Genomic DNA, 10566 nt, shown 5'->3' on the forward strand with positions numbered 1-10566 from the left:
GAGGGTCGGATTAAACCGTCTGGAAGGCTGGATGTGGCCCACGGGCTGTAGTTTGCCCACCCCTGTTTGAGAGGGATACTATTATTTGATTGTAGCACAATAATGAATGACAAAGCACAATATGATAATAACAGTAATAATGATAATTACTCCAGCCAGGACAGGTTCAGCGTTTTAGAACTCACTACTTAAAGAATTCAATGTCAGCATGAGAGAGAAATAAAATTATGAAATGCACAGACCAGTCAAAAAACTAAAATTACAGCACTGTGAAAGAATAAAATTACAGAGAATATATGTGCATTGCAGGAAGTACCAAGAAGTAACAACAAACAACAACAACAATATAAGTATGTGCTGGGAGGTGAGTGTGAAAGAGAGTGGGTGTGAGCTGGGGGAGTGTGAGAGACTGTGCACTGCCCCTTTAAGAGAAGGCACTCACCAGTCTAAATAAAAAGCTCCTTTCGACACAGTAGCAGGTGCCAGCAGCCCTGTCCCTCTCTTGGTGAGCCCTATCCCCACCCCCGACTCCGCTCTGCAGAGATAGGGTACATGGCAGGGGGCACAGGGGACACCCTGGCATCAGTGGTGCCCTTCTTCCCCAGCTGCGGGGGTTCCAAGGAGCTGCGGGGCTGCAGACGTCAGCAGAGCAGCAGGGGCACCGCTGGTCCAGAGGCACCCCGTTTATAATGGTGCCCCCGGCCTTCGCTCAGTTCGCCCCTGTGTAAGGCCGGCCCCGTGTGTGGTCATACTGGTGAAAGAACGGAAGCGTGCTTTAGAAGGCATAGATGAAGCTTCCAACTTCCGTCCCATTGAGTTCTGGTGAAGAGACGGAGGCTACACACAGTGTCCATGGTGCTTGGGAGGAGCAGGGGAAGAGTGGGGTTTGGGAGGAGACTGGGCCAAAGGGGAACACTGAATTTGTGCACCCACCAGCTTTCCTGGTATTTCAAGTTCTAGACTCCAACCTGGTTGGAAGGCGGCTGTTCAGAACCATCCATAAGTCACGTTTAATTGGGCTGCGAAGTTTCACAGACACAAGGTCATGCTCCCAGAGTTCAAATAAATTGGAAAACCAGCATTGTACATTACAAATAGAATCCTGGGCCAGCAAACAGGAGGGAACATGGCAGGTACCGTTGCTGGAGCAGGGATGCTGCAGGCCGGGGACCAAGTCATGCTCTTTGCCACACTGTTACAGCCCCTTGGGAATCAATGATGAGAATGATGGGGTCTAAATTAGCTGGTACTATTCAAGAAAGAGAAATCTTGGAGTCATGGTGGATAGTTCTCTGAAAACATCTACTCAGTGTGCAGCAGCAGTCAAAAAAGCAAACAGAATGCTGGGAATAATTAAGAAAGGGATAGATAATAGGACAGAAACTATCATCTTTCCTCTATAAATCCATGGTATGCCCACATCTTGAATACTGTGTGCAGATGTGGTTGCCCCATCTCAAAAAAGATATATTGGAATTGGAAAAGGTTCAGAAAAGGGCAACAAAAATGATTAGGGGTATGGAACAGCTTCCATATGAGGAGAGATTAATAAGACTGGGGCTTTTCAGCTTGCAAAAGAGACAGTTAAGGGGAGATATGATTGAGGCCTATAAAATCATGACTGGTGTAGAGAAAGTAGATAAGGAAGTGTTGTTTACTACTTCTCATAACACAAGAACTAGGGGTCACCAAATGAAATTAATAGGTAGCAGGTTTAAAATAAAAGGAAGTATTTCTTCACAGAACGCACAGTCAACCTGTGGAACTCCTTGCCAGAGGATATTGTGAAGGCCAAGACTATAACAGGGTTCAAAAAAGAACTAGATAAATTCATGGAGGATAGGTCCATCAATGGCTATTAGCCAGGATGGGCAGGGATGGTGTCCCTAGCCTCTGTTTGCCAGAAGCTGGGAATGAGTGACAAGGGATGGATCACTTGATGATTACTTGTTCTGTTCATTCCCTCTGGGGCACCTGGCACTGGCCACTGTCGGAAGACAGGATACTGGGCTAGATGGACCTTTGGTCTGACCCAGTATGGCCGTTCTTATGTTCTTATGTAATGATGTTAAACCTACTCAGGGCCATTACACCAGCACAGTATAGCCACAAAATGGTGCAGTCCGGCCTCACCCTGTCACAGTTGGGCCCTGATTTTCTTCAAATGCTTTCACTTCTTTCCACAGCTCTATTCCATAGCTTGGCTCTCTTCCTTTTAATGGTCATTTCTGAATCAGACAGTGGATTGTTTTCAAAGCATCTGGCCTATGGAATCCTTCATGTCTCAATCCAGAATTGAGGATATTTGTCACAGAGGAGGAAAGGAAGGGGCAGGCCTTTGGGAATTCATATGAAACAAATTTCTTATTAATTCAACACCCCTCCCTTCTATCTCCTTTTCATGCAAAAATGCCCTGTGCTATGAATGTCAGGCGTGGTACCTACTAGAAAGGACATACACACACCACACCAAAGGCATCCCGATGGCTCAGTTATAGGAATGTTCTTATTGATAATGGTAACCATTTTCTACCTCTGTTTGAGCCACATCACTGGACTCTTCCTGATGGGTGACATCTTATTCCTGCAGTAGTGAATGGGACAGCTCATGTGGATCAGCATTCCCCAACATAAGTAAGGTATTTGCGATGTATCTAAAGCACATAAATGGCTCCAGCTACTGCAACAATTGAGTATCTCACAACCTTTTAACGTATGTGTCCTCAGAACACCTCTGTGAAATAAGGAAGTGCTATTAGCCCTATTTTACAGAAAGGCAAATGAGGGGCTAAGTGACTTGTCCAAGGTCACATAGCAAATCTGTGGCAGAGACAGGAATTTAACTCCTCTTCCAAATTCCAGGCTAGCACCGAGAGTGCCGGCCCTTCCTTCCTGTTTGGCCTTTTGCTCTCAGTATTGATCAAAGTATTCATTCACCTGCTGCAACACTAGATACGCTCTTGGGTGTAAACCTATTGATGATAATATGGTATATTGGGAATATGTAAATGCCAGCGTCTGAAGATATATCTTGAACGTCAGTTGCAACGGGCATTGTTAGCAGAGAAGTAGATTTGTGTGTGTGTCGAAGATCACTTTCTGCTCCTTAACCCTTTTGCTGCTGTTCTTTGGGAACTCTTCTTGCAGCCAGTGAGATTGCCACTCCAACCCAAAGAGAGCCTTGCTTTGTATCAGAGCATCTTGGCAAGACACCCAATTCCCGGCTCAGGATGGGTGGGGATATAGTGAGAGATGCCTCTTCCCAACAAGAAAGAGTTCAGTAGTGCATCAGCTTCTATGCCTTGAGCTGTAGCCCACTAGTCCATGGAAAAGCCGTCACTGAGTTCAGCACCTTTGGATCCAGCTTTTCTACCATTGTTCAATCTGGGAAGTTATTCCAGATTGATACGTGCGCTAGGCTTTGGCTCAGTGGCTCCACTTCCACACTGCTATGTCTCAGGGGACCGTTGGCCCCTTGCTAAAACTCAGTGGGGGTGTCTTGGTTGGCTAGGGCCCAGCACCAAAAGGAAGGGGAGGAGTCGGTGGGAAACCAGGACCCGGAGACTGACAGTCCCCGGGGGCAATGGGGAGAGGCCAATGCTCCAGCGCGGCCTGATTGACAGGGCGGGCAGGCCAATGAGGGAGTCAGGGGATCAGGAAGGTCCCGTCCTCCGTGTGAGCTGGAGTCGCCCTGGGTCAGGCAGACAGAGTGGGGCCGAGCTAAGGAGAGAGCAGGCCCTGTGCTGGGGGGCAGGGCCGGCGGGGGGCCAGAGAAGCAGCAGCCGGGCTGAGGCAAAGTGGAGCCTCTGGTTCCAGCTCACAGGGAGGACGGGGCCTTTCTGACCCCCTGTCTCCCTGATTAGCCTGGCCCCCCTGTCAAGCAGGCCCGACCTGGAGCATTGGCCTGTCCCCATTGTCCCTGGGGACTGTCAGCCTCAGGGGCCTGGTTTCCCACGGACCCTTCCCCTTCCTTTTGGTGCTGGGCCCTAGCCAACCAAAACACCCGCACTGAGTTTTAGTAAGGGGCCAACAGACCCCTGACATATGGAATATGCCAATAGCTGCTGAGATAAACGTCAGATTCTGAACAGAGATGACAGGGTTATTTTTACGTATCCTCATAAGTCAGAGATCAGGATGTGTTGGGAAGACTTAAAGAGACTCATCAATTCCTAGATTTTTTTAAAGTGACTTAAACATGCTGAAAGGACCAATATCTTTATCTGGTTGAACTTCCTTCATAACACAGGCACAAGACCCAGTAATTTGTCCATTGAGTCCATGAATTCTGTTCAAGCTACAGCATATGATTTAGGGAAGACAGCGTGCCTTGATTTTAAGACATTACATGATGGAACATCCACCGCAGTAATAGGTAATTTGTTCCAATAATTAATTACCCTCACGAAGAAAAAGGTGCACCTCGTATCTTGATGGAGTTTATTTAGCTTCCAGCCACTGAATCTTATGCCTCTGTGTGCAGAAAGAAAGATCTTTACCCGATTGGAAATCTTTGTCCCACACAAGCACGTATACAGCATGTTTAAGTCACTTCTTGACCTTCCCTTGGATAAACTAATAAAAATAAGATGAATCAGTAGAACTCCTTATTTTCAGGGCCAGATCCTCATTTGCTGTCATTCGTGTAGCTCCATTGACTTCAAGTGAGTTCAATGAAATTATACAACAACCTAGGGTCTGGAACTCAGTTCCTAAAACACAAGCCAATACTTGAGGTGCTAAAGAAGAATTTCTCTCAACTGTCAGCAGTAGAGCTGTGCGGAGGACAGTGATTACCAGGGGATGTTGTGAAGGCCAAAAGTATAACTGGGTTCAAAAAAGAATTAGATAAGTTCCTGGAGGACTGGTCCATCAATGGTTATTAGCCAAGATGGTCAGGGATGCAACCCCATGCTCTGGGTGTCCCAAAACTTATGACTGCCAGAAGCTGGGAGCGGATGACAGGGTGTGGATCACTTGATAATTGTCCTGTTCTGTTCATTCTCTCTAAAACATCTGATATTGGCCTTTGTGGAAGACAGGACGCTGGCCTAGATGGACCATTGGTCTGACCCAGTATGACCATTCTTATGTTCTTAGGTGATGGGCTGGGTGATGCTTTCTGTTAAGATGGCTGATGCTGATATCTGGGCGTGGCTCTATTCTTTTTCCCCCTTCCTCTGCCTGCACAGTTCTCAGCTCTAGGATACCGCTGCTTCTGTAGGCCATGCAGGAGGCTCTCCAGCCTTTAGAATGGCTTTTTCCCCTCCCCTGGGCTATATTCTGGGCAGGGGAGCAAGATAAAAACTCCACTGTGTTTGGGTGAGGACAGAAAGGGGGCGGCAGCAGCAGGATGCAGAAGGGAGCAAATTGCATGAAAAAGAGGGGAAATGTTTGACTGGGCGTCATGGGTCTGAAAGGCAGCGGGCCTACGGGTTAGGCTGTGATTCCTCAGACCTTTTCAAACAGATGCAATCTTAATTCTTTCCCCTTCTGCATATGCATTATTAGATTTCAGGTAGTTTGAAGTCAATTGAAGTTTTGGCACTTGTGTTTAATAAGATCAGGATTTAGTGCAAAATATAGACATATATGCAACTGCCATGAACATTATCGATATATTTCTAACCAATAAAGCAGAACTAAATGACAAACTAACTTTTCTGCAACACTGAAAAAAATGTCTATGTGGCTCCAAGTACAAACTATTTACTATATAGCATAGTGCCACAGATAAGGTTGAGTTTGCTTCCACTTAAGCAGAGATCCACTGTGGTGTCTGAGGTCACTGCCTTTCATGCTGACCATATTAACTCCTTGTTTCCTTGTACTCCCCTATTAATCTGTCTGTGTCCAGTTGTTGCCTCTTGACGTATTTAAACTATGTCCTCCTCCTATTTACAGCACTACACCCTGCCTAAAGAATGAATTTTCTGAGAATTTGCTAGTGCATCTGTTAATTAATTTCTGAGTTAAAATGAATTAAAAAATACGTCCTTTAAAAGTGTAACACAGTGTCAAACCATTTGTTTCTCCCCAAATAACCCAACCCAGGTCCTCCCTATTTCAGTGGAAATTACCAAAGAACTAAGTCTTGGGTGGAACTGGGGCAGTGGGTGGTTTCTGAAAATAACTTTTTGGGTCTTTTTCCCTGTTATTTTACTTAACTGAAAATGTCCCCTTCACAGGAAGATGTATTAACAAAACACTATTGATAGCGTCATAGTCTTTGAAACAGTTCACATAGTAATTTATTTCTAAATCACCGTCCATGAAAGCTCATTTTCATTAGTACTCTGCGGTATTATATTTCACATGCTCAATGTTGAACTGGATGGTGCACCCATACTCCTGACCCCTACTGGGTAGAATCAGTGTTGTGTTCACAGCATACAAATAGAGGCATTAGATGAAAGCCTAAAATACACTTTTGGAAGGTTGCAACATAACACTTTTATTTCTTTAGAATTCAGAACAATAACATACAAGAATCTTGAAACAGAGAGAGACAAAGCAGGCTGCTCCCTAAGGCTGTGTCTACACTGCACACTCCTTAGGGTGGCATGTAAATCCCCTGACCTGGCATGCTTCCTAGCACCAGTATACATAGCAGTGTAGATCATGAGGCGTGGCTTAGATGAGTAAAGACACACCTGAACTCGTAAGGTACGTACCCTGCATGGTTCTGCACATGCCCAACCAGCACCTCCTCCATCTACACTGCTATTTATAGCAATGTAGTGTCACTCTATGTCACGCCTCCTCACTGCCAGAGGCTTTCACTTCCACATCTAGCTACACACTGCAGTGTGGACAAAATCTGCTTTTCACTGCAATGTGTACCTACGCATACCCTACACATCACCACCAGTGGTGTGCAGTGTAGACATACCTTAAGTCAGAGCGGCAAAACTCACCCCACCTTGTTCTAAGTTAGCTCTCTGCAGAACGACTCGGATCATAAGTTTCCTTACAGAGCCTCCTAGGCTGCAGGCAGGGCCAGGAAAACTTGAAATTTAAAAGGATCGGTTACAACAGTAATAGTTATCAATATGCCACAATCAACACTGCACAAACATGTTATAGGCCACTATGCTGCTCATGGCTAACAGAGAGGATTAGTCCAAGTTGAAGGGGTATTTTGAAACACTTCTCTGCCCATTATTGTTGTCCATGTCTGAGTGGCCACGGTGTGCAGCACAAAGACAGCCATACAAATCTGAGCTGGCCATGTTCGTTCCAATAGAATCATAGAACTGGAAGGGACCTCATGAGTCATCTAGTCCAGTCCCCTGCACTCATGGCAGGGCTAAGTATTATCTAGACCATGCTGTGAATTGCGTTTGACTCATTAGCTTTGAATCATTTGGAGTAACGAACAAAGATGGACACAGCAAAGCCAATTTGCAGATAACTCATGAAAAGAAAAAGGGTTTAAGGAATTGTCCTCTGACCATATCTTTGCCAGCTCTGGTAGAGATCTGTAAGTGTCTCCACGCATAGCTTCAGGAACTAGGAAAGAAGAATAGCAATGAGTTATATATGACCAGGTGGGAGAATGTGAAGATGTCACAGATTTGCAGTTTGTTCTATGCTCTGGCCTTTAAATAGTCTCCTGGGAGTCAAGGTTTAGTTTGCCAGACTCTAGGGCCACCACTTTTCCCAAGGGCCTCAATTGCTCTGGGACTGGGTGGTGGAGCTCCAGCACCCTCTGTGTCCCATTGTGAGCTCCGATAGCAACTCCACCTTAGTTCACACCCCCGTGGAGATTTTACCTTCCTATGGAGTGATGCAACCCTGCAAGAGTTTACAGTGACACGGGTCAGCCTTTTCAAAGCAAGGTAGCATCTCATAGTCACCTGGAGTATTGCATGAGCAAGTCCTGAGGCTAGCAGAGGAAAACCAAGCTTAAGAGAAAGTCCAAGTGTAAAAATATAATCAGGCAGGCCATAAAAGGATTTGAAGAGCAATTAGCAAAAGACACAAAAACAGAAAGTTTTTTTTAAGTACCTCAGCAGCAGGAAGCCTGATAAACAACCAGTGGGGCCACTGGACCATTGAGGTGCTAAAGGAGCACTCAAGGAAGATAAGGCCATTGTGAAGAATTTCAATGAATTTCTTGCATCAGGCTTTACTGCAGGACCAGATGGTATTCAACCATGAGTTCGAAAGGAACTCAGATATGAAATTAGCACAACTACTAACTGTGGTATGTAACTTATCACTGAAATGAGCCTCTGTACCAGATGACTGCAGAAAGTTAATATAACCCTGGTTTTCAAGAAATGATACAGAGATGATCCTGGCAATTACAACAGTAAACTTAATTTCATTACTAGGCAAATTGGTTGAAACTATAGTAAAGAACAGAATTATCAGATACATAGATGAACATGATTTGTTAGGGAAAAGTCAACATGGTTTTTGTAAAGGTAAATCATGCCTCACCAATCTATTAGAATTCTTGGAGGGGGTCAACAAACATGTAGACAAGGGTGATCCAATGGATATAGTGTACCTGGACTTTCAGAAAACTTTTGACGAAGTCCATCACCAAAGGCTCTTAAGCAAACTAAGTAGTCATGGGATGAGAGGGAGGGTTCTGTCATGAATCAGTAACTGGTTAAAAGACAGGAAACAAAGGGTAGGAATAAATGGTCAGCTTTCACAATGGAGAGAGGTAAACAACAGGGTTCCATAAGGAACTGTATTCAACATATTCATAAATTATCTGGAAAAAGGGGTAAACAGTGAGGTGGCAAAGCTCGCAGATGATACAAAACTACTCAAGATAGTTAAGTCCAAAGTTGACTGCAAAAGAGTTACAAAGGGATCTCACAAAACTGGGTGTTCGGGCAAGGAAATGACAGATGAAATTCAGTGTTGATAATGCAAAGTAATGCACATTAGAAAACATAATCCTAACTATACATACAAAATGATGGGGTCTAAATAAGCTGCTACCACTCAAGAAAGAGATCTTGGACTCATTGAGGATAGTTCTCTGAAAACTGTGTGCTGTGGTGGTTCAAAAAGTGAACAATATTAGGAACCATTAGGAAAGAGATAAATAATAAGACAGAAAATATCATATTGCCTGTATATAAATACATGGTATGCTCACACCCTGAATACTTTGTGCAGTTCTGGGTACCCTATCTGAGTACCCTATTTCCAAAAAAAAAAAGATATATTAGAATTGAAAAAGTCCAGAGAAGAGCAACAAAAATATCCAGAGTTCAAGCTTTAATTTTTTTGAGAAAAAGCTGAAATTTTCTGCTAAAACTGTTAATTCATAAGAATTTGTGTGTATGTGTGTGAAAGTGCCATATGCCAGGGGAACATTTTCCAAAAGTTTTAATGGTGAATAACTTTCTTTTTCAGAGAACTGCGACTTTTCAAAATGGCCACCAGCTCTCATCATTGTCAACAGGAATGAGGCTAAAACTGCCTTGAAGCAAAGAGGTCCTCTTTCAATATGAACACCACCTGCCATTATTTCCAACAGCAGGAAAGTCAAGCTGCCCTCACAGAAGCTGGTGGCCCATGTCTCCAGCACAGAGAGTCTTATCTTTCAAAGGTCATATGCACCTTGCTGTCCTTGAGAACAATATAAGATGCAAGCTGTTTTGAAAGAGGGCAGTTTCTCTTGGTATCGTCTGAAGAACAACTTTTACTCTGGAAATATTTTGATTCAAACTGGGGGCTAGGGACAGGGCATCTTTTGGGCAGAGAGAGTCACCAGCCTTGCAACTCGCTTCTGCTTTGGTCCATAATCCTTTGGATGTGTTAACTTTCTGGAAATGCTGTCAAGCACATCTTTTTTCCCAGGCTAGATTTGGGATGATGTGTGGATGGGCTGTTGCCTCCAGCATGTCTGTGGTTGAAACTTGTAGGTTACTTTTATAGTTACAAAAGACAATTCTCTAACCTAGGATTTGTCTCTCAGATCTTCAGTTTTTATGTATGTGTTTCAAATTAGGAAGAGCACCTACAGCCTCTGATATGGGGTGGGGTGGAGGGCGGATGGAGAAATCTAATTTGAAAGTTAATGTGTAGAACTGGTTGACAAAATTTTGACTAAACTACTTTCTTTTGAAAAATGCCAGTCAGTCTAAACTGAAATGTTTCTTGGAAATATATTGGTTTGACAAACTTTTTTGTCATATGTGACTCAAAGATGTATGTTCCCACTCTGTCACCATTCCTGCTGCTTTTTGAAAAATGCCCCCTGAGGCCACATTTAATTCAGGTATCATTTTATGTGTCTGTTTTATAAAGAGGAACTGCACATCTTGAATGACATTCATACCATCTATCTTTGAATGCCCTCCCAAGCTTTCCTTCTGCACTGACATGAGCTAGGTCTCCATATTTCTCTCGCTGAGCAGGGATCTCTGGTGAGATGCTAATGCCTATAGTGACGCTCTCTTTATTGTGTTTACAGGTGAGGGGAAACTGCTGGGGAAAGGTGCCTCTGACCAAAGAGGAGACCCTCTTAGCTCAGAGAGCGCAGACCCCAGCCCTTGAGGAAAAGGGGGCAGGGAAGGACTCAGTGCTGGAAGG

General features: G+C 44.3%; 1 protein-coding gene across 7 annotated transcripts in view; it reads left to right on the forward strand.

Moving 5' to 3' along the window:
- The window catches only part of LOC311522459 (uncharacterized protein), a 34702-nt gene extending 24547 nt beyond the window's left edge, over positions 1 to 10155 (forward strand). For all 7 annotated transcript variants that reach the window (XM_084631819.1, XM_084631824.1, XM_084631820.1 and 4 more), the window contains exon 6: positions 9385 to 10155. The gene's annotated coding sequence lies outside the window, so the exon portion shown is untranslated. The remainder of the gene's footprint in view (positions 1 to 9384) is intronic.
- Positions 10156 to 10566: the final 411 nt, after the last annotated feature.

The sequence above is a fragment of the Lepidochelys olivacea genome, assembly GCF_965140295.1.
Source record: "Lepidochelys olivacea isolate rLepOli2 genome assembly, chromosome: 6".
NCBI lineage: Eukaryota > Metazoa > Chordata > Testudines > Cheloniidae > Lepidochelys > Lepidochelys olivacea.